The sequence below is a fragment of the Jaculus jaculus genome, chromosome 15 (assembly GCF_020740685.1).
Source record: "Jaculus jaculus isolate mJacJac1 chromosome 15, mJacJac1.mat.Y.cur, whole genome shotgun sequence".
Lineage (NCBI taxonomy): Eukaryota > Metazoa > Chordata > Mammalia > Rodentia > Dipodidae > Jaculus > Jaculus jaculus.
Window position 1 is genome coordinate 9,993,718 of NC_059116.1, and position 27,926 is coordinate 10,021,643.

The following is a 27,926-nucleotide window of genomic DNA, read 5'->3' on the forward strand; positions in this document are numbered from 1 at the left end:
TATATGATCTTTGTAACATCTACAGGAATAAACTATACATACAACTGGCATACAAAAACTTTTTTTTTTGGTCCAAAAAAAGCATTATACTATTTAAAAAAAAAAGAAAAAACAGAACCAAATTAAATGCCAAATGTGTAAGTCAATCAATTAAATACATAAAGAATGTCACTGTCTGATTAACAGGGGCCTGAAAGCTGACTGCACTTGAATGATACAGAGCAGCAAACTTCCAAGACGGAGGAGGACAAAAGAGAGTCGACATGAAAAAGGAAGGATTGCCTAGAGGTAGGGGTTCTAAAGGGAATGGGGGCCAGGGAGAAGGGACGAAAGAAGATAAAGGAACAGGAATATGGACAGAGTGCAGTATGGTCATATATTAAAGTTCATAAAAAAAAAAAAAACTGACTTAACAAGGAAATATACAAAAGAGACAAAGGAAAAAAAAAATCCACAAAAACACCAAGTGTGAGTGTATTGAGAGACCTAAGATAGGCCAGCAGCGTGCAGGGTGTGTAAGCACTGCACTCTGTTCAGTGCAAGAGATGACATTACAGAAAGCAACACTTACAATTGAAAAAGAGATAGACGGGCGTGGTGGTGCACGCATTTAATCCCAGCACTTGGGAGGCAGAGGTAGGAGGATCACCGTGAGTTCGGGGCCACCCTGAGACTACATAGTGAATTCCAGGTCAGCCTGGGCTACAGTGAGACCCTACCTCAAAAAATCAACAAAAAAAAAAAAAAAAGAAAAAAAAATGAAAAAGAGGATAGGTAACTTTTAAACCATCTGAAGAGAAGAAGGGAATAATATAAAGAATGAGAAAGTAATAAATGCCAATTTAAATCAGAAAGAAAACATTAAAACACACATTGCTAAGCCTAATATCAGATGTATTACAGGTACAATAAATGTAAACGGGCTATGCTAGGCAAAACAAGACAGCAAATATATTTTTCAAATGAGATCAGGCATGTTCAAGGTGGTATGGCCATAAACCAGATAGAGTTTTTTCAAAGATTAGTTATAAGTTGCTTAAAAGACACAGGAAATCAAAGGAAAAGAAATGTTACTAGGAAATACTAGCTAAAATTTCAAGTTTACTGAAGTCTTCAAGTTTTCACTGAATTCTCAATTAACTTAATTTTCATAATACTATGAGCATAGGAAGCTAATAAAATATTCTGAAAGCATGTTAAACTAAAGTTGGTTGAAAGCTCAGGGACAAAATTTTAAATATTTAATTAGAGTAAGAGTTTTCAACTTACGTATGAAACAAAAATGAAAAGGCTAAAAATGAGATTATATCTAAAAAATTAGGTAAATTAGTTGATATACATTCAAATAACCATGAGACAACAGTTAGTAAAATGTGATCTCTTCGATCACATAGAAGCATGCATAGAAACCAAACATAAATTACTTTATCAAATTAAATTTTAATGAGTATCAACCACAATAAAATTTAAGCTCCTTGAAGGTAATGACTTTTGTGTATTTATTCAGTAGTACATCATAATATGATAATAATATTATTGTCTACTCAAGAAAGCCCTAAAAATGAACAGAATTTGAGAGATAGAAAATGTACATGAAGTCATGTTATTGAATCAGTAGGCTTGCAATACCTGTTATATGAAAAAATGAAATACTTAGTTCAGAGATAAATCAAATAATTAAGCATGAGATATAAAATTTAGAGTTTTAATATAGTAGGGACAATTCTGAATAATTTATATTATCAAATAAATTGAGTTTAAAATACTGAAAGTAAATATCATTAAAATTATTATACAACATAAGAGTGTGAACTGGCTAATGAAGTTCTACAGGAGCAATAATAATGCTAAGAAGGATAGTGATGAATTAAGCAAGGAAAGATGTTACACAATAATTTAAATATTAAATACATTTTTAAAAATCACAAATTGATTTTTATTTTTATTTAAAAAAATATTTATTATTTATTTATTTGAGAGTGACAGACCCAGAAAGAGAGAGGGAGAGAAAGAGAGAGAGAAAGAGAGAGAGAGAGAGAATGGGCACGTCGGGGCTTCTAGCCACTGCAAACGAACTCCAGATGCGTGTGCCCTCTTGTGCATTTGGCTAACGTGGGTCCTGGGGAAACGAGCCTTGAACTGGGATCCTTAGGCTTCACAGGCAAGCGCTTAACCACTAAACCATCTCTCCAGCCCACAAATTGATTTTTAAATGATCAAAAATTTAGACACTATATAAAACCCATCAAGGAGAGAAGGAAAAATAAAATAGGAATGTTTCATAATTGGGATAACATTGCACATAACTAAGAACCTCAAAAATATCAAAAACTAGGCCTGGAGAGATGGCTCAGCAGTTAAAGGAACTTGATTGCAAAGACTAATGGTCCAGGTTCAACTTCCCAGATGTGCAGAGTGGCACATGCGTCTGGAGTTCGTTTGCAGTGGCTAGAGGCCCTGGCATGCCCATTCTGTCTCTCTCTCTCTCTCTCTCTCTCTCTCTCTAATAAATAAATAAATATAAACAAATCTTTAAAATGTTCAAAATATAATTTACAAACTGTCATCAAGAAGAAAAAAGCATACTTTTAAAATATTTTATTTTTATGTATTTGAGAGAGAGAAAAAGAGAGAGAAAGAGAATGAGAATGGACCCACCAGGGCCTATAGCCACTGCAGACGAATTCCAGACACATGTGCCACCTTGTGTATTTGGTTTACGTGGGGTTTGGGGAATCCAACCTCCTTCCTTTGGCTTTGCAGGCAAGCGCCTTAACTGCTAAACCATTTCTCCAGCCTGAAATTAACATACTTTATGATCTTGGAGCCAGTACATAAATTGAATTACTAATTGGAACTATATATTTAAAGTAAGGAAGAGATTGGAGCAATTTCACAGAAGTCTTCTGAATGATGTCCAAAGAACAGGTGACTCTAAGAAGCCAAGAGGCATAATCCTCCAGGGAAGAAAAGAAGAAGGAATAATGGGGTGCAGCTTTATAAGCTGCCATCAAACATTGATCCTCATGCTATTAACAGATGCTAAAGAAAATGTCAAATGTGAAGATGTTCCATCAAATTCAACAAGTACAAAATGAATAACCAGTGATACCAGGGCCCTAAGCTAAGGCATGGAAAATTTGTTACAATAAATTCCCCAGTTAATAGATTACAAGAAACAAGCCATGAGATTTTGTTCAAAATGTGTAAAAAAAAAAAAAAACCTCTAAGTGAATTTGAAAATTTAATCGCCTATGCCACAAGTGTTAAAGGCTCTTGCTTACAAAATCTGTCGGGTTCGATTACCCAGGACACACATAAAGCCAAATTCACAGAGGTGAATGAGTCTGAGGAATATTTGAAGCAGCCCCAGGCCCCAGGCACATATTCTCCATTCTCTCCTTCTGTGTGTCTCTCTCCTCTCTCTTCTTCCTCTTCACTCCCTCCCCCTTCTCTCTAATAAAAAATTATATTTTTAAATACTTTAGTGTTCAACTGAAATGAAAACTGATTTAAAATATAGAATAATCATAGATGGAGTAATGGCTCAGTGATTAAAGGTGTTTCCTTGCCAAGCCTGAACACCAGGTTTTGATTTTCCAATACTCACATAAAGTCGGATGCACTGAATAGTAACATTATGTATATGCTGTGTATGTTGATGTGCACAGTATTGATTGATTGGGTATGCATGGAGTGTGATGTGTGGTGCATGTATGTATGTTTGCAGATGTGAACAACCGGTGTGTATGCATGGAGAGGACAGTGGAGGATATACAATACCTTCTCTTATTACTCAGCTGTATATTTTCTTGAAATGGGATCTTTCTCAATCTGTAGCGTTCGTCCATCATCAAGTCCCAGAGATTCTCTGGTCTCTGCCTCGCTCCACCCCCACTGCAATGATAGGGATTAAAACCTGTGTGTTTAAATCCTGTTTTATATGGTTTCTGGGGAGTCCAACTTGAGGCCTTCAGCCAGAGAACTGCTCCTGTGGCAAGTGCTCTTAACTCCTAAGTCATCTTCCCACACCCATGTAGATTATATTTAAAAATAAAATGAAAAATTGAAAGTGTGCACCAAAGATCAAGATACATTATGAGGACTGGAGAGATGGCTTAGTGGTTAACCGCTTTCCTATGAAGCCTAATGACACCAGTTCAAGGTTCCCACATTAGCCAGATGCACAAGGAGGCACACACATCTGGAGTTCATTTTCAGTGGCTGGAAGCCCTGGCGAGCCCATTCTCTCTCTCCCTCTCTCTCTCTCTCCTCCTCCTCCCTTCCCCCCCCTCTCTTTATCTCTCTCTCTCTCTCTCTCTCTCTCTCTCTCTCTTTCTCCCTCTTTCTCTCTGTCTGTGGCTCTTAAATAAATAAATAAGTCCAAACTTTAGAAAAAAAAGATACATTATGAAAATGGACATTTGCACAATTGAATTAGGCAAGAATGAAAATAAATGAACTTTCAAAATCATCCCTAGACAACCTGAAAATATCATATAAGCAAACTATATTTTTTTATATTTTTATTTATGAGGTAGAGAGGAGGAAGACAGAGAGAAGTAGGGAGAGAGAGAAAATGTGCACACCAGGCCCCCTAGTCATGAAAACAAACTGCAGATGCATGCACAACCTTGTGCATCTAGCTTACGTGGGTACTGGGGACTTAAACCTGGGTTCTTAGGCTTTGCAGGCAAGTTTCTTAAATGCTCAGCCATCTATGCAGATTCTGTATTTAAGTTTTTTAAGATACACACACACACACACCCACACACACACACACACACACACACTTATATACATCAAGCAGCTAAAACCACAATTGTATTTGGTAAGAAGCCACATGAGTTACATGATGCAACGGGTACTTAGGTTCATTGCTACCTGGAAACATGTTTTGTTTCAACAGCTGCTCTATCCATTTTGCATCGTGTGCTTGAAAGTTGGGAGCGTTTATAAGTATCTCTGGTGCTGAGGTTCCAAGTGAAGAAATAACAATAGAATATAATTCAGTAGAAATCATGGTATTTTGTCAAAGGCGGTGAATGAAAACAAACTACACTTGCTCATCCAAGCTCCTGTTCGGCCTGCTGTGAGCTTGACTTTCAATTCTTCCAAACAACTCACAGGCCAATGTCCAAAGTGACTGGACTGGAAAATTATACTATGCCACTGACCGTTACAGACTATATCTATACTAACAAATGACCCAATTTAGAATGAGCTATTTTATTCATGTAAACACCATTTTTTTTTTTTTTTTTTGAGAGAGACAGAGAAAGAGCCAGAGCACGAGAGAGAGTGAGTGGCATGCCAGGACCTTCAGCCTGCTGAACAACCGAGCCCCGAAGTGTGTGCCCTTTGAGCTTGTGTGTGGCAGCGCTCACTCGCATCCCCGCACACCTGGCTACATGGGGCATGGAGATCTGAACGTGCGTTCTCACATTTTGCAGTCAGTTGCCTTAACTGCTATGCCAGCTCTCTAGCCCAACATCATTTTTACTAACTATTAATCATGGAAGTCTAAACTTACTTGATTAATGAATGTTAGCACTTAACAAAACATTTTCAGTGTTCTCTTTCTCTCTCTGTGTGTGTGTGTGTGTGTGTGTGTGTAGAAAGTAAAAGGTAGGAAAACACTGGAGAACAGTTTAAATCCATGTCTCTAGATTTTCTTTTTTTTTTTTTTAATCATTTTTAAACTTTGTCCCTGACAACTTCTGTACATAGAGACATTATATCTTGGTCATAGTAGCCTCCCATCACCCTCCCTTGCCCCCCTTCCAAATCTTCCCTCCACAGAATCCCTTCTATCCAAAAAGTCTCCTGTTCCTATATTGGAATGTACAGTTAATGGTAGGGTCAAAGTATTTTTTATGCCACATAGATTTAAAATATACATATTATTTTACAAGTAATAACTGTTACTTCCTAATTTAAAAAAAAATATATAAAGAGAATAAGTGTTTGAATACTAGATTTTTTTTCTAACTCTACTTAACATACAACATAAAGGAAGCTATTGAACATGTGATCCCACTTTTTTTCAAAAGATATTCTTGCAGTTGTAATAAAAACAATTGTATGATAATTAATTGTTTGGCTATATATATGGAGCCCACCCCCAAGTAGAAGTTCAATAAGGAACTTCTTTACTCAGAAAGACCCTCTATCAATCGCCTTCTCTCCTCCTATTGAGAGTGTTTATGATGTCACCTCAACAAACAAAGAGCATTTGTTTTGTTCCAATAAAAATATACCACTACCACTCACTCTCTCTGGGAGTCTCAAATTTGATGCACGACAGGTGACTCTAACGAACAAACATCCCCTGTGTGGACAATGAGTGGAAACAGTATAAAAACTTCTATAACACTGAGAAATAGGGCATTTACACAGCTGGGGTGCATTGAAATGTATCACTGGAGCAGCAAATGACAGAAACTAAAGTCGGCATAGCAGGACACGGAGGAGAGAGTAACGAATTTGGGTTGAAGCCAGGGATTGCCACCCAATGTTGCCACACGCTAGCTGTGTGAATTAGCTTAAATCCTTTTCAGTGTTCTTCTGTAACTGAAAAATAAGGAGAATGATGCTAACTTTCTCTGAGCACATTTGCAACAGACAAAGTGTGGAGAGAGAAGAAATGAGGCGGTGGGGTTCTGGGCAAAACATGTATTGTCTGTCCACAACGGCTGCTGATTACAAACTCAGGGAGCCCACTTCAGTGTAGAATTTGAGTTAAGGAAACTATAGCATCATGGCTTCTTTTGCCTGTTGTGTGTCTCTGTGTGTGCATATATATGGAGACATGAGGTTGACGTGACATGCTTTCCTTGTTAGCTTCCCTCTAGCTTGAACTTAGAGCTTGCCAACTTGGCTAAGCCAGCTAGGTGTCTTGCTTCAGGGTTTCCCTACCCCTACCTGCAACAGCTGAGGCCCTAGGCAAATTGCGTGCCTGTCTGATATTTATGGGAGGATCTCAGGTTCCCACTCTTGCTCAGCAATCACTTCATCAATTCAGCCAGCCCCTCCACCAGCCCCTAAATCAGCAAATGTATTATATCTTCAGTCATTGCAATAAATTATCAAGCAATGTGGTAATGTAAATATATTCAGGAAGCACTTCCAAACTTCTAACATATGCATGGAAATGCATTTCGTATCTGTGATATTTAGTCTAGGCCTTGTGATGTTTGATCTCGATTGTCAACTGATGGGATTTAGAATCAACCTAGGAGACAAACCTCTGGATAGGATTATGAGAGTGTTTCCAGAGAAATTTAACTGAGGTGGGAACACCCACCTGAATGTGGTTGGCACCATCCCAGGGGCTGGGTTTCCAGACTGAATACAAAGGAAAAATTGAATTGAATATTAACGCTCCTCTCTGTCTGCTTCCTGAATGCAGCTGCAACATGACCAGCTGCCTCATCCACATGCCCCCATGCCTTCCCCTTCACGATGGTCTGCATCTTCAACTGTAAGCCAACAGAAGGCCTCCTCTCCTTAAGTTGCTTTTGTCTGACATTTTCACAACAGCACGATAACTGCTTAACAAGCTTTCTGTCTAATTGCTAATAAGGTTGACCCCATTGCCTAGTTCATCAAAGGTCCTAGAGAACATACAAATGATGTTTCTTGAACATTAAGATCAAATGAAATAAAATGATGTTCTGAAGTTCTTAGTGAATAATCTATTTTAAAGAATGATAATATTAAATGTGTTGTCAATGACTGAAAAAATACACATGTATAAGTTATCTTCTCAAGGGTATGACAAATACCCAATGGGGGGAAAAAAAATTAAGAAAGGAAAGAGGTTTAATGCATTTTAGAGTTGCAGGTGGCCGAGTCCATCGTGGTGTGGAATGCGGGGCAGAGACAGGGAATCGGCTTCACTTTAAAGAACAGAAAGTCAAGACCAACGAATATTAGTGCTCAGCCAGCTCTCTCCTATTTGCACATTCCAGGACCCTTTCCCAAAGAATGGAAGCAGAGACCAGTGAATACTGGTGCTCAGCCAGATCTCTCCTCGTTACGCAGTCCACGACCCTTGCCCATAAGATAGTGCTGCCCACAGTTAAGGTGGGGCTTCCCACTTCAATCAACCTAAACTCAATTATCCCTCAAAGATAGCCTAGGCACTGTGAAGTTGACCATCAGTATGAATCATCACAATGTATAAGTGAAGTTTAATTGATAGGTGGCAAGTGTAGGTATGATAACTTCAGAGAATTAGTGTTAAAACCAATATTTATGCTTGTATATTGCAGCTCAAAAGGTTGTATCTGGAAACACCTTGTATTTGGAGGAAACTTTAACTTGTACTGGATTTTCACATCATCATGCAAGTCCATGCTTGTCAGAAAATCTATAGCATGTACAGCTAGGGTGAAAATCCAAGATATTTAACAAAATCAATAGTCATTTTTGTCAGATAATTTTTGAACACTATTTATAATATACTGGGTTAATTACTAAATATAAATTAAACGTAAGACTCATTGCTTATGTTCAGCACTCTAGTCACTGGGTAAGTTTTGGATTTGGGAAAGCACTTAGTCATCTGTTCTACAAACAATAGCACTATCTCCACTATCTCTAAACAACTTCCATACATGGCATAGATTATGGATGTTTCTCCTCTGAGGTTTCCTACTCTTCATCTAATCATGAAGAAAATAACAACTCCGTTTTTGCATTTCTACTCACCAGGCTTGACCTAACTGCTTCCCATATTCTGAAGGTCATGTAAAGCCAGCATTCACAGAGGACCAAGAGACATGCACAGCATTTGGAAATGCTTTTGAATCATACTTGGCGATACAGTATAGAAGAGGGTATCAAGCATTCCTGCTTTTCCCTCCTGCTTTTCCCTCCGGAAAGATCATGAGTCTGAGCATGTGGTAGATGAGAGGTATATTGAAAGGTTGTTCTTGAAATATAAAGTACAAAATTTTTACCAGCATAGATTTATTTTACTTGTTTAAACTTTTGGGGGATTATGGTCCTCTTGGCATCTTAAAACTCTCTAGTAAATTTAACAGAATGTTACTTCTTTTTTTTTTCCCCCTTCACATTTCTGAAAGCAGAAGATGCATATCCTTGATTATGTCCATCTAATCCAGGCTTCTCTAATTGATTCTGTCTTCTGGAGGAGGTTTTCCTTGAAAACTATGAATGTAATATTTAAATTAAACACACATACACACACACACACACACACACACACACACATATGGGCCTGGGTAGATAGTTTAGCAGTTGAAGGCATTTCTTTGCAAAGGCTACTGGCCCAAGTTAAATTCCCTAGCACCCACATAAAGCCACATGCATAACCTGGCATAAGTTACTGGTATTCATTTGTAGAGGGAAGAAGTCATGGCACACCCACATTACTTTTCTCTCTGCTCTCTCTCTCTCTTTCTCACATGCACACTCATAAATAAATAAAAATGTTAATACATAGGCTTGCTAATTTTGCAAAATTTTACACAATATATTGATAGAATTTTTTTGTGAGTGGAGGTTTAATGACAATATCTTAGACCCTGTACTTAAAGATTATTCTGCACACAATATTTTATAGACAGAAGGATAGAGAAAAGTGTTATTTCAATGAATGATGCCACAGAGACTAGAGAGAGCAGTGCAAAACCACTTAAGGAGCCAATGTGCTCTAGTAGAAAGATTACACCCTTTGGAATAAGACAGATTTCTGCTCAATTCCCAACTCTGTCACTTGTTAGCTCTATGGACTTGGCAAATTACTCAGTCCTTGTGAGGTTCAATTTTCTCATTTATAAAATGTGATTAATAATGGCACCCTCTTAGGAATTTCATAAGGACTAAATGAGAAATTCTGTGTAAATCACTGAGCTCGGTGTTGGGCACACAGTAAGTAAATTAATTAGGTCATAGGGTGAGCTCTTATGACAGAGGTATCAAAAAATATATACATATCACCTCAAACAGGCAAGTTTGAATTTCTATTACCTCTGACAATATAGTGAGCAAGAGATCCAGGGTCAGGGATGGGGGGATGGGAAGCCCTGCCCGCTAGGTGAGTCAAGGTCATATACAGGTTCTTTTATCCGGCTGCAATGCTAACCAGCAAAGGAGCTGTGTTGCCTTCAGGTTTAAAGCTGCCTTTTGCCACACAACAGCCAGGGCTGCAACAGCAGACACAATCCACTGACGTGCTATAAGTGAGTCAGATAAAGGGATAATTTGCAGCAGTGGGAAGTGAGAACAAAAGAAAACAAAAGAACTCGATGGAACATATAAGACAAGGTCGCAGAAGGATGACTAAAGAAAGGGGCTTGAACGGACAAGAAGAGGAAGAAATTTCCAGAACTTGTGTGAGAGTCCATCCTTAGGGAGATTTGGCAGTGGGTAGTGAGACAGCCTACATAGGTGAATCCTGGGAACGATGGAATCAAATGAATCTGTGACCTCATTCCATTTGCATCCACAGCTCCCTTGTCAATACCTGCTAAAGGACATATTTTGCATCCCTTGGATGATGAGCGTATGAACGCTGACTCCATCTTATACCTATTCAACCAGAAATTGACCTTTAAGAGGATACAGTTAAAGCTTATCATTTTTACTTTTCAAGATCCCTTTTACTACGTCTAGATAACCAGCTCGTGGCAGATGGTACAGGGAGTAGTATCCCTGTCTGTTATTTATGTGAAGTGGGTTCCAGAGTACCCTACCTAGAAAGACCATGTTTCCATGGGTTCGCTATGTTCTAGTGTGGACAGAAAAGACAATTGTAGTTTTTTCACCTTAAAATCTTTCTTCCTTATCCCCTTCAACATCCTTTCAGAATCTGGAAACCAATTCTCCCTTTAAATATGTCAAACATCTCAGTCACATGATCATGAATTTTTATTTGAGAAATGTTGGGATAAAAATGTGTAGCTGTGGCTGGAGAGATGGCTTAGCGGTTAAGCGCTTGCCTGTGAAGCCTAAGGACCCCGGTTCGAGGCTCGGTTCCCCAGGTCCCACGTTAGCCAGATGCACAAGGGGGCGCACGCATCTGGAGTTCGTTTGCAGAGGCTGGAAGCCCTGGAGTGCCCATTCTCTCTCTCTCGCTCTATCTGTTTTTCTCTCTGTGTCTGTCGCTCTCAAAGAAATAAATAAAAAATTAAAAAAAAATGTGTAGCTGATAACTTCTCATTGCTAGGACTAAACACCCAACCAGAAGCAACTCACAGAAGAAAAGAAAAATACTTGTGGCTACCATGCGTGAGGGGAAGTGTTCTCATTGCGGGAATGTGTGGCAGGAGCATACAGCTGGCTATCACATCTCCACATCATCAGTAAGGAGGGAGGAAGCACAAGTTCTTCGTGTGGCCAGAAATGCTAGGCTGGAAAGTGTGGCAGGAGCAGACAGCTGGGCATCATATCTCCACGCCAGCCAGGAGGAGGGATGGAGGGCAAGCTCTTTGCATGGTCATAAAGGCTAGGCTGTGACACCCCAAGGCCCACTTCCTGTGACACAACAGCAAAGTACCAACATCTGAAGGCTTTTCCAGCTGGGGATTATGTGTGAGGCTCAATCACAAACACATAAAGCTGCGGTGAGCATTTTATATGCAGGCCACTGCAAAATGCAGTTTGCAAAACTTTGTCAACCAAAGCATCTTGACTGTCATTCTGCCAGATGTTACTACCCTGTTGCTGGCATCCATAATGACTTAAATTGTCCTCTTCCTTTTCAGAGTCCTATTTGTTTCTTGTAGTGCCAGACCTCAAGATAATTGTAGCACTCTCCCCTTTGATCCTCAGTCCGTGTAAGAGAACTTATCCCCAAATTTTCAGACACCGGTGTCCCTGTCCTTGGAGCAAATATGATGTTATGTTGAGGACAATCCCCTAGTTCTCCCAATGCTTATGACTTAATCCATCTTAGGTTTCCATGTAATAGATTTACTTGTCATGTTTAATCGGTGTTACCTTTCCTCTTAAACATGCCATAGCAGAGTAGATATTTGACTCTTATCGACATTAGTCTAAGCAATTAGGGCTGGAAATCCCCAAGGCTCAAGCCAACATTGCAGATGCAGATGCAGAGCCCTGAATAAAGGCTCTCAAGCCAATACATTTATGATGATGACATCTTACTTTTTATGTATTACATCATACATTCAGAATGTAACATTGGTTACAGTCATAGATACGTTGGCCAAAATTTCCAAGGCCATGTAGTTCTTTCCTTATACAAGCATTTTCTTCCATGCCTTAGAGTTTTATAACAGTAAAAAGGCTAGTGGCTAACATGTGCCTCAAGGAAAATGAGGGCTTGTCAGGGTGGACTCCGGGTAGGATCCTTTCATAAGGTTAGCTATAACATAAGACTTTATAGATAGTCCTTTCTAATGGAGAGTCAAGCTGCTTCAGCCAGAATGGGAGGCTCTACACTGGGTAAGGTTTTGATTTCTCTTTTTCCAGTGTTCCTTACTCAATATCAGGAGTTCAGTCATTCTGTGTCATCCTCCTTAACTTAGCGTAACTCACTCTGTGAGAGGGAGCATTTAATTAGTGCTATGCTTTTTGGAATTTATGACATCAGATGCTGGCCTGGTTTGCCAGTCATATCTTCCCCAAGAGAGGTTTTGCTTTACATAACTTGATTTAAGACTACCAAGATCAATATTTTTGTACATTCCCTAGCTATCATTTATGACCCATTTTAAGGAACCTGCTGATCCCACAATCCTTACATTTACTATGAGCCCCTTAACAACTAAAGTAACCATGTGATCTATGGAGGCTTTGCCATCCATCCATCTCTCTGGTTCCAATCCTATTTTACTGTGTGTTATATATTGAATGCTTGGGGTAAGGTTTCCTCAGATTACCTGCACATTTTTCCCTCCAAGCACATAAGACTTCAAATGCAATAACTGACTTAGACCATAAGCCTATGTTTTTTAAAGTTCTGTTTATTGACATAACTTTGTATTATTTAAAAATCAATCAAGCCTAATGAAGAGAAAGGGTTCAATGGAGTTAATTACAAAGAGGAACCCAGAAATGACTGCAACGTTGTTAAACCCAGACTTTCAAAGGAAAAAAAAAATAAAGAAAGAGAGAGAGAGAGAGAGAGAGAGAGAGAGAGAGAGGGAGGGAGAAAGTTTGGAACCCAGAGAGGATAGTCCAGTGAAGAACTGGAAGCAGTCCTTTGGTAAATCAGCCCTAGAGAAGACAGCCACACTCCTGAACATAGATCTGGAAGCTCTCATCTACTCATGCCCAGTTAGCATATTCCAGTTCACACCCATAGCTCCTGGAATATACAAACGCCTGTTCTGTTTCTGGGTTTTGTTTTATTTCGGCAACCTCCAATTGTGAGGGTGGGTATAGATGGGTAAAGAAAAATCCATCCCCATAATGCAGTTTAAGAGAAGATGAAAATGAACCCGAAAGGATAAGCGATGACTTAAAATACAAAAACCCAGTCTGTGCACACAAGGACGCTTCCCTTTTCTTTTTGGTCAAAACTTAGGCACACCATCTGCATGGAAGAAAGAGGAATTTAAATTCAAGCTGAGTGACCATATGCAGAGCTACGTCAGAGGGTTTTATTTACTAAAATAAAGAAGAGAAAGGATATTATGGGAAATTTAACAAGTTTTTAACCACACAGCAGACTTTTCAGGGAGAGGAGAGGCAGAATTAAGGTTGTACAATGCAGAGGTGAGTTCTTTACTCATTTAACTCATCCTTGGGTCTCTCAGCCATATGATCAGAACTCTGAGCTCAGGAGAAGGTCATGGAGGAATCGCAATGTGAGCCCAACTTTCTTCAGTATGATGACCCTCATGGTACTGTGAAGTCTCTGAGAGTCATTTAGCTCAGTGCCTTGGGGCAAATAGTAAACTTAACAAAATCACTAAGTTTTGTTTGCTTGAGGAAGAAGTGAATATAGTGATTAGGTTGAGAAAAGTAACAGGATTCCACAGAAATTTCAAAGGGATAAGTCTATTTCTTCAGAATGCCATAAATGCAAAATAATAATAATAATTATTATTTAAATGTTGTTTTCTAATTTGTGGATCAGGAAACAATTCTGGAGTGATGACTCAGTGGTTAAAGGAACTTGTTCACAAAGCCAGATGGCCAGAGTATAGTTTTCCAATACCCACATAAAGCCAGATGCACAAAATGATGGATGGCTTTGGACTTTGTTTGCAGCAGCAAGTGGCCGTGGCATACACTTCCCCTCCTCTTCTCTCCACTTGAAAATAAATAAATAAAAATGTTTAAGTAAATATAGAAGGATGGAGTGATTGCTTAATGGTTAAGGCACTTGTGTGTGAAGTCTAAGGACCCATGCACGTTTGATTTCCCAGTACCTACATAAGCTAAATGCATATGGTGGTGCATGCATCTGGAGTTCCTCTGGGGAGTCTAGAGGCCCTGGCACACTTGTTCTCTCATTCTCTCTCTCTCTCATAAATAAACATAAATAGAATATTTTTAAATAAATACTTTTTGAGAGAGAGAAGTAGAAAGAGACAGAATTGGTCTACCAGGGTCTTCAGTCACTGCAAACAAACTTCAAACGTGTGCACCTCCTTGTGTGCAATGTGACATTGTGTTCTTACATCACTGTGCATCTGACTTAGGTGGGGCCTGGACATTCAAACATGAGTTCTTAAGCTTTGCAGGCAAGTGCCTTAACCAGTAAGCCATCTCTCCAGCCTAAGACAGGACGGACTATCTTTTAAACTTTTAAAGATTAATGAAATGATCCTTTTCTTGTGGCAATGTGGCGTGGTGTGTGGGTACGTGGAACAGTGCATGTGAGCTTGTATAGGGCTGTGCATATGTGTGTACAGATTGTGCACCCACACATATATGTACAAAGGCCAGAGAGGCAATTTGAGTGCCTTTCTCTTTTGATGTTTTATGTTGGTTTCTTAAGACAGAGTCTCTCAATGAACTTGGAGATGCCATGTTCTGTTAGAATAGCTAACTATTGTGCCCCACTAATTTGTCCCTATCCCCCTGAAACCTGGGGTTACAAATGAGCTTGGGTGTGCCCATCTTTTGTAAGTGGGTAATGAGTTTTGAATTTTGTTTTTTTGTGCTTATGAAGCAAGTGGTCTTAACCACTGAGACATCCCCCCACCTCCAGCAGAAAAGGTGGTGTTACATATAACAGCAGGTCTCAAAATCACCTCATACACGCTCTGATAACAGGATACTGGGTACTTGTAGTAGTCTCAAAGTTAAAGAAAAATTAAAAGAGAAAGATTAACATTGAAATATGTTATCATGGCTGTTCTTTTCTATCAAGGAGGATGTAAAAGCTATAAACATTGAACTCATAGTATCGATGATAAATAACAAGAAAGTTTATTTGCGATACATATTTCTCTCAAATTCCCTTATGAAGGGGAAAACACAGCTTTAACTAAAAGCACAGAATTAATAATTGGCCATAATTGAAAGATTAATATTTTCATTTGGAGGTATGATTTGGTAAGTCATATTTGTAATTCAAAAAGGTGAAATTTCCCAAGACATATCATTGGGGTTGGCTATGTCTTCTTAATTTTTATCTCAGTTTATATTTTGTCTAAATTTATACTTTATGTTTTAATACATAAATAAAGGTGTGATTTGGCTGACTGACAGGACTGATATCAGCTTATATTTGTTGGTGCTCAGTGATTTTATGTCCTGCAGTTTGGTTTTATAATAGTGTGAATTAATTAAATTTGTAGGGTGCTATAATAGAACAAAGGTAATTATAATGGATGTGTCAGCCTCTGTTAAATTATTCTTACTTGAATGTGCCCCTTGAAAAATATTTCTTACCATAATTGTGGTGAGTGAAAACTTTATTTTTTATAAATCTCTTTTTAGAAGTAAAACATCTAAAGTGCATATTGCTACACAATCATATGCAAATAATTAATGAAAACATGAAAAATAAGTTTTACCTTGGCCCACATGCCAAAAAATGATTTGGCAGAGTTATAGATTAATCTCACTGGAAATAGAAGACAGATATGAAAATATATATGCATACTTCTTTACATATGCTAGAAGATATAACTAACTGTGGAAACATTATGTACAGATAAATTTCTTTAAACTCCTCGAAGAAGCAGGGAAATTACCCAATAAAAATTCCTCACACAAATCAGTAACTTCATAGTTTAATTTCAGACATGTGGCCTTAAAATCTCATCTTCAAATATTTCACTACAGACATATAACATGCTTTACATAGCTAAATAGTTTTGCATTTTCTATTTCCCCAGGCTAGCACATGTTTCTGGTATTGGGTCAATATTCATGGCCAAGAAGCAGAGATAGAGGTAAAGTAAAATCAAAATCATGTTTATTCTTAGTGGAATGCATCCAAGCCTGTCAGGAAAAAAAAAAAAAAAATCTATTCCTACATTTATCACGGAATCAGCATTTTGTTCTGTAACTTTCTTGCAGCACTTGTTTCTAGTTTAATGTTGGTGACTGTGACTCTGAGAAATGTGAGGTCTCCGGTAGAATATTTCATCTGTCCTCATGTTTCTTGAGGCAGCTATGGCGTTGGTTATTTTCACGTGTTCCTTCATTTTGTACGAGCACCAAGAGCTGGTGGTTCTGCCTGTGTGCGTGTAATGCTAACCCAAATTTCTCCTTCCACTGTTTCAACATTTTCAGAGTGTAGACAATATGGTGGTTAACAGACTTAAGTTCATAGAGCCAAGCCACATTCTTCATCTTAGCTTTTTTATTAATTAATTAGTTTTGTATTCAGCAGTTTGGCACCATTATTAGGCTCATCTGTGACCTACCCCCTCTCCTGGGTCCCTCCTTGTTGAGGTATATGGGTCGTGCATTGTGGAGTTAGCCCACAGTTATGGGTAAGATAAATGTCTCTGCATATCATAACCCAACATGTGGCTCTGACATTCTTTCTGCCCCTTCTTCTGAAAAATTTCCCTGAGCCAAGTTGGGTTCATTTTTGGTCTGCTTCAGTGATGAGGTGTTGGGGGCCTCTGGGGCTCTGGCTCTCTGATTTGGAAGGAGTTGATTTTTCTCTGGGTTGATCTCCTTCATCCTTGTGCTGGTAACCAGTTCACCAGGAAAACAGCACCCTTGCTTGTTTCGCCAATTTTTCTTAGTTTCAGCCAGGGCCTTTTTGAGGTATGATGGGGTGGCTCTCTCCTTTGGATCTATATCTATCTGAAAAAGAGAAGCAGGGTCTCCAATAGAGAGTAAATTAGCACCAGAACAAATGAGAATTTATTAGGTGTAGGCCCTCTTGTAGCCCATGATTGATGGTAGCTTGATAATGGAAAGTGGTCTTATGTTTGTATATGGTTCTGACTTGTTCAGCTCCATCTATGGATCTGGTACCACTGAGGGGATCAGTTAGCCAAATCAAGAGCAGTTGGTTCTCCAACATGGCTGTGTGCCACTATTGCACTTGTGTGGGCATCACAACAGGTTATTTGCTGTTAAGTAGGTTAGATGCTTGAAAAGATATTGGTCATTTTCCCCCAATCGCCCATGTAGCACCTTCTGGCACTAGATGCGTTGACTGTCTGGGGACTGACTCTCTTCCAGCTTCCAGCCATGCCATTCCATTTTATGTGTTGACCACATACAGTGTCTTCAGCAGTGTTGTACTTTTTTGATTCACTACTTTCCCTTCCTCATGTACCTAACTCTCTCACCAAGATGCAATACATAATTTATAATGTGCCCTCCTCTGAGTTAGCATTTTCAACTCTCTGATAAGTTAGACAAAGTCCCACAATTGGCCTTCATGGGCCTGGGGAAATCCCCTCCATCTTTATGGAGACCTAATCCCTCCCAGGATTCCACCCTCACCACCCTCTCACACCACATCAATACTTTTCATGGAATTCCATAAGTTAAATAGGCTGTCATTTTGTATCTCTTTCAGTCTGTGTGCTATCTGCTTAAGTCTGACTGCACCAAAAACCCCATAAAGTAGACCTCACAAAAAACAAAATTAATTCACTTTTGTCTATTATGGACTACTCAGATCCTTGGTACAGTGTAGATGTTCAATACATTTTTTCTTTATACCTACTATTTATGAAATTACCATAAAATGATTATTAGTTTACTAAATTATAGTTATTTAATTGTCCCTAATATTATTTGAGATCTTTTTAAATTTATTCATAAGAGAAAATAACATTCTTAAGTGAAGATGTGAGAAACATGTGAATACATTTCTGCAAATCATTTGTAGAGGTGAATCAGAATGCACTGAGACCTGATAGTCATTTAAAAACCATATGTTGGTTAAAAATCACATTGGATATATATTGGATGATATATATTCAGGAGGCCTAAATCTTTTCCCCAGAGGTGGTGCTAAATTTAGGTCTCTGAGTTCTTGGCACAAGAACAGTCAGGAGTTCAGTCACCCAAAGAGAAAAAAAAAATGGTAAAATGGTAAAATAGTAAAGAACATGCTTTTTACACAGTGTACTTCATGTACCAGAAATAAGATTTTCTTTTGTTTTATATATTGCTAATAAACTCAAAGAATCTCTCAAGACAGGGAACGTGGAATGAGGCAGGCTACTCTGAGGACTCGTAAACATTAAATACAGTTATGTGAGCACTACTTTTTCTCCCTTTCCTATTTATCACATTTCAAGAAACTTAATGCTTTTTGTTTTAAATTTCTTCCTGTCAGGAATCATTTTTTTAAATAAAATCCAGATAAAATTACCCTCAAATTCCTTTAAAAGGGGGCTCCTGACAATCATTTATCACCTCCACTCAGTTCTGTTTAGTTTTAATGACAGCTCGTTGAGAAATAATTTTCAATTTGCTATTTTAAAATTTTGATAAAGTTATCAAATTTTTTGGATGAATATTGTGCTAGATGGGCCTGTGTATTTCCAATGTTTAACACGGATCTGAACACATCATAAACAGCTGACACATCCCACCCTTACAGTGAAAACGAATGAATTTGGTACGTGAGAGGTTTTAGGGAACAAAAACAGAGATTGCCACTCTGAGTGAGGGTGCTACAAAATGCAATTAAAATAATCCAAGGGGATAATATGTGATTTAAAAGCTCCCATGTTTTTAAAACCACTACTATTCCAATCTATTTTGAGAAAATTAGCTTATCAGATGTACTTTAGTTAATTGAGAATTGTATTTTTGAGTTTTTGCTAGTTTTTAAAAAAAAAAACAAAACATTTTTTTTTGTTTGTTTTGTTTTTCAAGGTCTGGTCTCACTCTGGTCCAGGCTGTCCTGGAATTAACTATGTAGTCTCAGGGTGGCCTCGAACTCATGGCAATCCTCCTACCTCTGCATCCTGAGTGCTGGGATTAAAGGGATGCGCCACCATGCCCAACTCTTAAAAAAAAAAAAAACACACACACACAAAAAAAAACATTTTTTAAAGACATTTTGAGTATGGGGAGATGGCTATGTGGTTAAGACACTTGCCTGCAAAGCCTAATGATTTTGGTTTGATTCCCAGTACCGTTGTAAAGTTACATGCACAAATTGGTGCATGAATCTGGTGTTCATTTGCTGGGATAGGAGGTCCTCAATGTGTCTATTCTCTCAGTCTCAATCTCTCTCTCTCTCTCTTTCTCTCTCTCTCATTCTCACTCTCCTTGCAAATAAACAAAAAAATAATAATTTAAAAATGAAAGACATTGACTTACTACTCAAATATACATTGATAAACTCCCAAAAAACACTAATAAACCAAATGTATCCTTACTTCCTGATATCATCTATTTTATTCCTATTTTGTTTCACTTTTTAGACTTATTGACAATTTTCTACCTATATAAGTCTATAACATACTTTGAACATAATGTAGTCTCATTAGCTTAACTTGAAATGTTTCCCCAACCCCTTATACTGAACCTTGAAAGTCTTTATCTTCCCAACTGGTCCCTCTTCTAAATTGATATCTATCATTGGTTTTGTTTATTGTGTACAGTTGTAAACTACTGAGATTAATTAGATCTCTTTGCTTCTGCCAAGGTGGATTTTACTTACCAGAGTACATGGATGCTAGCCATCTGATAGTTCCAGACAATGTCTCCCTTCCCTTAACCATGGTAAGTTTATACAAGTCCTCAGGAGGGAATGAAGCCCTCCTCCATCATCCATGATGGAATGTTGGTGGACCCAATATTGTCTGTGTCTGGTGCGGTTTATGACAGTCGTTGTGAGGTTGTGAGTGCAACAATCATATCATGCCTGGATGATAGTTTTCCACAGCACTCCTATCCATTCTCTAGCTATCATGGTTTTACATTCCTTTTTCTGCATTGTTTCATGAGCCTTAGAGGGGTGATTTAGATGTCTCATTTAGCATGAGGCATTCCAGAGGATGTCATGACTTCTACAATTTCTATGCTTTGGAAATTTATTCACAAGTTATTAGAGGATTGTAACACACACTTTGAAATTGTGGCATGTGAGAAATGTTCTGAATGCACATTTTGAAGAGTACTGTGTCCTGTGTAAAATATCTACAGATCACAATCTCAACAATACATACCCCACCATAAGGCTCAGCAGTGTTTGTCTATGAAGGAGCAATAACCACAAAAGTGAAATCATGAATCTAAGGCCTTTAAATATTCTAAGCCCAGGATTCCATGGAAACATCCCATGGTGAGATTGTCATATTCATGGAAAGGCTTTCTTCACTCATTGAATTATCTATGTAAATGTTTTAATTGAACAGCTATGTTTTCAATGACTCTAAAATATAAAAAATATATATTTTAATTTTCCCTGGTATACAAAGAATAAGCAAATATTATTAGAATCACAAAAACTGTATGAAAACAATATTTTTATCACACTTAATTCTAGCATACTAAATTTTGTAGACTGATTTTATATCATAAGGGAAAACTTTACACATTTGTGCGATAACAAAAGTTTAAAAATATATTAATTATAATTTCTTGCTTTATAGATAATATTGTTGGTAAGAAAATAATCAAAATTGTCTCTACAGACTTTTTTTAATATTTGGTTTGACTTTTTTGTTTTAGATTAAACTTGTAATAACTAAGATAAAATTGGGAATGACTTTAAAGAAGCCTACACACTTAGGAGTATGTAGACTTCTATTTCTGACTATTTAAATCAATGTTGAATAATTCACAGAAATAAATATAATGTGCAAAATAAAGAACAAGATCCAGTACATGGTGTTTGGGGCAGAATATTCAGAACTGAGCACCTACAACAGTCTAATTTGAGGTGCACAGTTCTGATATGATATTTATAATTTCAGTGCAGATCTAGAACTCAAGAGCTTATCAAAAAGTCAGTGCTGAAAATCAGTATCAATGTATCTCAGCATGACATGCTGTGCTTGAAGTTATTTGTTTGGATAGGTTTCCAGGGGTACATTGATGCACAATGTAACTTTGTTTGCTTCAGATTACTATATAACAAAATACTGTAAATTTGGAAGCTCACAAACTATATCTACTTGATTTCTCATAGAACTGGAGGTGGGGCGGCCCAAGAAGGTAGCACTTGTAGACCCGGTGCTTTGAAATGCTGCCTCTTTGTTTTAGGACAGAAAGAGTGAAAGCAGGTCAAGAGCTGGACTCCTTTCATCGGGGTCTCCACTTTGTTCATGAGAACTGCTCCTTCCCCTAAACACTACCACCTTGGGGATTAGCCTTAAGCAGATGAACTACAGGGAACACAAAAATTCAGAAAATAATCATCTTCCATAGTACCAAGACAAGGTGAAGTACATGTCTGACTGTTTGTATGTAAGTATGACTGGTGTGCATGGTGCTGAGCACATACAATTTTAAAAGAAGTCCAAGCACAATGAGAAGATGTAAATTGTTACCTGTGTAAGTCATAGGCAAAAGTGAACTAGAAGTGTAAGGAATGATCCTTGACCTCTGATAGGATTGTACTTCATAAGCTAATAAAACTGGGAAAGATCAGTGAAGTGAAAATACAGTCACTATGCCTGTGATGGTTAGCCTTGTCTATGGAATCATCTAGACAGTATCCTCACAGTGTGTCTGTGAATGTTTTTCCAAAGAGGATTTACTGACGTGGGGTGACAAAAACACCCAGAGTGGATGGCACCTCCTAATAGGCAGATATAAACAGCTAAATGTAAAAAACAAACAAACAAAAAAGTTGTTGCTTGCAGGAGTGCATCCATGTCTGCTGCTCCAGCTTTGACCCCAGCTTCTTCTGCTATCCATAATGAACTAAACAACAGTGACCCCCTAGGAATCCCCCATGCCTTCAGGCTGAGATACTAGATTGAGATACTCCGCTTAGTGAACTTAGCCCAAACCAAAAACTCAGTGTGTCCTGCTTAAGGATGGCCATCACTGTATTCCACTGTTCTGCTTTCCTGGCAGAAGCTGCCTTGCATGCTGCCTGACCTGCAGAACGCATCAGCACCCGTAACCTGCTGTCAGCATGCTCAGAGCTCTGACATCAGCCCACGCTCTGGAGCTGCCTTCCAGGTGCCATCTCCAACGGCCATCCGCCATGCTTTCCCGAATGAGACCAGGACACCGCTGGCCTCACTAACTTTCCATCACAGAAGCAAGAGAAGGACTCACAAGGTCCTGGTCATCCGAAAGGCTTTCCAGGCAACAAGTTTTAGTGGGAAGAGGCTCCTGAGGCCCTTTCCACAGTTCAAACTCAGTTAATAGTCACTAGGCAGAGGAGCTCACCAATCCACATCCCTCTCTAAAGTTGTTGGGTAAGAGAGAGACACCTTCATCAGTGGGGAAGTCACCCGCATGCTTCCCACGTAAGTAACCCTTCGGCCATACTCCTGTGAACAACCCCAGCAGAACTCCCTAGCTCACCAAGCCACTCTGGCAAGGAATCCTTCGTTTCTTTCAGTTTCCCTGTTTGGAATGAAGAGATGTTTGTTCACATCGCCTCAAAAAGAGTGCACACAAGCCAGGTGTGGTGGGGCACCAGCACTTGGGAGGCAGAAGCAGGAGGTCAGCCTGGGCTAGAGTGAGACCCTGCCTCCAAAAACCAAAAAAAAAAGAGTGTACACAATAGGCTCTATTTGAGCAAAATCATCTCTAACACAAAACCAATTTTACAGTTAAGTATAAAATGTAATATGAATACTGTATAGAAAACAAAACACACACACACACACACACACACACACACATATATGCCAGTCTATCTATCTATCTATCTATCTATCTATCTATCTATCTATCTATCTATCCACAAATGGTTCCATGGTTACTCACCATTAAGATACACTTAATAAGTGTTGAGTTAGGTTTCTACAGAATATATATATTTTCTCACAATTTAAAGTTAAAAATAACCACAAGTTAAATTATAAGCTGGAGCAAACATGTACATTTTAAGATATGTTCATTATATCACTGAATTAAGAATAATTGATGCTTAATATTTTAATGTAAAATTAGTATTTTCCATTTCTTCATTAAAGGTAGCCCAGTCATTCTATCTACCCTATATCAGATCATAAAAAATGATGGATATGTTGCATCACACATAACAGCCAGTAAAATCAGCATTTGTTTATAATACCTTTGTAGAGAGTAAAGGCTTTCAGCAAATTATTGGTAGCTTTAAGGTAGAAAGAGCCAGGGATTCTAACTGGATGAGTTAAAAAGAAATCATGACCAAAATATGAATTATAGTTCAAAGACACAAGTTTTACTTTTAAAATAATACATTCCTGACAAAATATAACTAGAATGCAAAAAATCTTGCCTATGAGGAGATATTATTTTTACTATATTTTTGCTATGAGGAAAAATGTCAAGGAGATACCAAATATTATGATTAAACCAAAATGCCCTGAAATAGAAACCATAAGAGGAAAAGAGAACAGAATGGTTTCAGTAATCCCAAATAATAGCACAAAGAGAAATTTTTGATTGTCATGTCACATGGATATTTGCAAAGATGGCTGAACAAATGTTTCTCCTTGTCTCTCGGGAATTATAAAGAGATGATATACCAACATGTCAAAAGTTGTACCTTCTAGACTCAACTCTACCACATATCAAGTCACCAGCTTTGGGAAATAAGTTAATTATTCTAATACTCAGTTTTCTCATCTGGAAAAAAAAAGTACATAGCTAGACTATTTCATCAATTTTCTTTCTGTAGTCTACAGAGCTCTGTAGGATTCTGAGAAATAATCTGGGAGCTCATAGTGAGGTACAGACATGGTTTGGTCTTTTCTTATGGGAGTATGTGTGTGTAAGTGTATATGTGTGTGTATTTGTTATGTATGTGTGTATTTATGCGTGCATGTGTATGTGTGTGTGTGCATGGGCATGTGCATGCATGTGTATGTGTGTGTGTGTGTCTTTATGCATATGTGTGTGTGTGCATATGAGTGTGTGTGTGTGCATGGTCCTTGGGACTTCTTGTGGCTTTCCCCTTCTGTGTATTCTATCCTCAGTGCTACTTCGTAGCAGTGTGAGAGATTTCCTGTGTCTGCTTCAGGGTATGAGGTTCTTTGGTTGTAGGAAAAGCTTCTGATCCTTAGACCTTCTGGTTGTTCTAGACTTGTATGTAATGGACAGTCAAGTGGAATCCTAATGAATTTGGCATTAACCACCTAAAAATTATTTTAAGGATTGGGAAGCTGGCTCATTGGTTAACAACAGTGCTAATTGCCAAGCTTCCTAGCTCAGGTTCGATTCCCTAGCACCCATATTAAGACAGAATAAAAAGTGAAGTGAGCATCAGAACATGTCTTTGCAGTGGCAAGAGTATCAGGCATGCAAGTGCGTGTATGCGCACACACACACACACACACACACACTATATATATATATATATATATATATATATATAAAGACATAAAACTTAACTTACTTTTAAATATAGGACTATATTTTACCCTCATATTTTCTTTAATTGTCTTGAAAATAAACATGAGAGCATATATTCCTTTCATTCCCCATTTCACTTAGATCCTAAAATTCCTCTAGAAAAGCTTAGTTTTCCAGAGACAAATTTCATTCTTAAAATAGTTCATTAGCAGCTGGGCATGGTGGCATAAACCTTTAATCCCAGCATTCGGCAGGCAGAGGTAGGAGGATGCCTGTGAGTTTGAGGCTACCCTGAGACTACATAGTGAATTCCAGGTCAGCCAGGGCTACAGCAAGACCCTACCTGAAAAACCAACAAACTTATTTCATTAGGAAACAATCTGCTACAGGAACATTTCAACTCTGTACAACTATAAATATTACAAGCCTGTGTTGGGTAGATGGCTTAGTAGTTAAGGTGCTTGCCTGCAAAGCATAATGACTTGAATTCAATTCCCCAGTACCCATATAAAGCTGGATGCACAAAGTGGTGCATGTGTTTGGAGTTTCTTTGCAGTGGGTGGAGGCCCTGACACATGCATTATCTTTGTCTCCTCTCTATCTCTCTCTGATAGCGAATAAATAAAGAACTAAAATATTACAAGCTTCAAATCATTTGCGCAGCTAGAGTATTCAAGTTTATCAAAAAAAATGTTATATAATTTTTGTCTTCCATATTATATGAGTTACTGAAATATCTTTGATAATTAATATATATAATATGGACTTTGAATTCATACAATTTCTAGACTATGTGTACAAACAAGCATGCCTTTTCAATATCCTTGTATAATCAGATAATTACAAAACTTACTAAAAATTTATCTAAAATGTGAAAATATATTTTTAAGACAACAAATTGTAGAGGCTCATGTCATTGAATTATTGTGTCATTTATTCTCTTACAGATAAAAATATAAAAACTCAGAGGCAGAGAACTTGATTCTCTTCAGTAAATTAATGAAAATTCTTGGAAGTTATGAAAGTTCTTATGTAGTTTTTGTCCAAATGAACCACGTTATTTTAAAATTCATGCTATTAGGAGAAAGGCCAGTGAATGTTTGTGGGGATCTGCCATGTTAACTGTGCTCATCCCCTCTAACCTATGCGGCGCTCACTCTCCTTTAGAGAACCTGTCTTTCTTTTGGAGAAGGCAGCAAAAGTCAACAATAAAAATCTATCAAAACAAGCAAGAAAAGAGCTGACTCCTTGTCAGGAGGTGAACCACCTCTGTCACATCAGCTCGGTGTAGGAGAAACGACAGAGGAAGTGTGAGATGCACAGGAGTGCTGCTTCCCTTGCGAGCTGACCATCTGCGCCAAGGTGATGGTAATGAACCATGAGGACACTCAAAATGCACACAGATGGGGAGAGGTGACCCACACATTTCATCCTAGCAATTGGGATGTCAACGTAGGAAGATTGCCATGAGTTCGAGGCCATCTGGAGACTACAGAGTGAATTCCAGGTCAGTCTAGGCTACAAAAAAAAAAAATAAATAAATAAATAAAACATAAATCCACAAGCATCTGACAGTTCAACACTAATGTAGGCATAAAGCACATCTATAAAGTCTCAGGGAAGTTTGCAGAAGAGGGTTGGAAAGGATGTAAGAGCGACAGGGTGGAAGAGAATACCCAGAGGTATTACCCCCACCCCCACAGTGACTGACTGCTGCTCTCACAACTCCTAATGCCCAACCTCATGGTTCATGGCACTGATCCCATTAAGGAGGGCCCTCTGTGGAATGGAGGCAGCGAGGAAGGAAATTATACAACGTATGATGCCTCCATACTACATGTCTACTTAATAAAAAGATATTCTTGAGCTGGAGAGATGGCCTACCAATTAAGGCATTTGCCTACAAAGCCAAAGGACCCAGGTTCCATTCCCTAAGACCCACGTAAACCAGCTGCACAAGATGATGCATGCATCTGGAGTTCGTGTGCAACAGCTTAAGGTCCTAGTGACCCGTTTTATCTACCTGCTTCTCTCTCTCAATGAATAAAAAATAAAAATTTAGCAACACACACACACACACACACATACACACACACACACACATATATATGTATATGTATATATATAATTTGAAATCCAGTCATTCTATGCTTTGCTTAATTAGATGTCTCAGATTGTCCCAGTAAGGCCATGGTATGGGCTCCTTAATACCAAATCCCACTTTCCTTTAAAAAAACATAACATCTATTTATTTATCTTCCATGTAGGGTCTCACTCTAATCCAGGCTTACCTAGCACTCACTCTATGGTCCCAGGCTAGCTGTGCATTCACAGCAATTCTCTTATGTCTCTCTTCTTCTGAGCCCCACATTCTGGAAACACCCTTCACAACCTCAGAGGAACTTAGTCTAAGACACAAGTTTTAGTGATTTGTATTTCTACAATGATTAATGTAGTATGCAAATATTATTTTTAATGGAATTAAATCTCTTTTTAGTCTCATTTATGTAGAAACACCAAAAGAATCTATGGCTAGAAACACATCAACAATGATTAAATATAATTTATTATCTTTGTAAAGAAACTTGGAGCCAGCAAATTGAAATTTACATTGTATGCAAGGTTACTGAACAAGAATCTACAACTTTCTTTATGAAAAGTATGTGTCCATGACTTTGAGTATGTACAGAAAACTAAAAATATATCAAGTACAGACAACTATTTAGTCTCCAAAATTTAAATCACTTGATATTTGTGCAGAAAAATAAAAGTATGAAGTATGGAAATAACTATTTAGTTTCCAAAATTGCAATCACTTGATATTTTGCTTGATTCTTTAGTGTAGAATGCTATACATAATTTTACATGTTTGAAATGTCCTTTTTCATTTCCTTTTAAGTCATTATTTATTGTTTGGAAAGCACAGATAAATCCCAGTGAAACAAAAAACTATGTAAGCACACATTGCTATAAACCAAGTCTAAAGCTTGTGACCACACTGAACTATTTATCCAATGTTCCTTGAATAATTATAGTCTTTATTCATTGGGTTCCTATTTCAACCACTTATT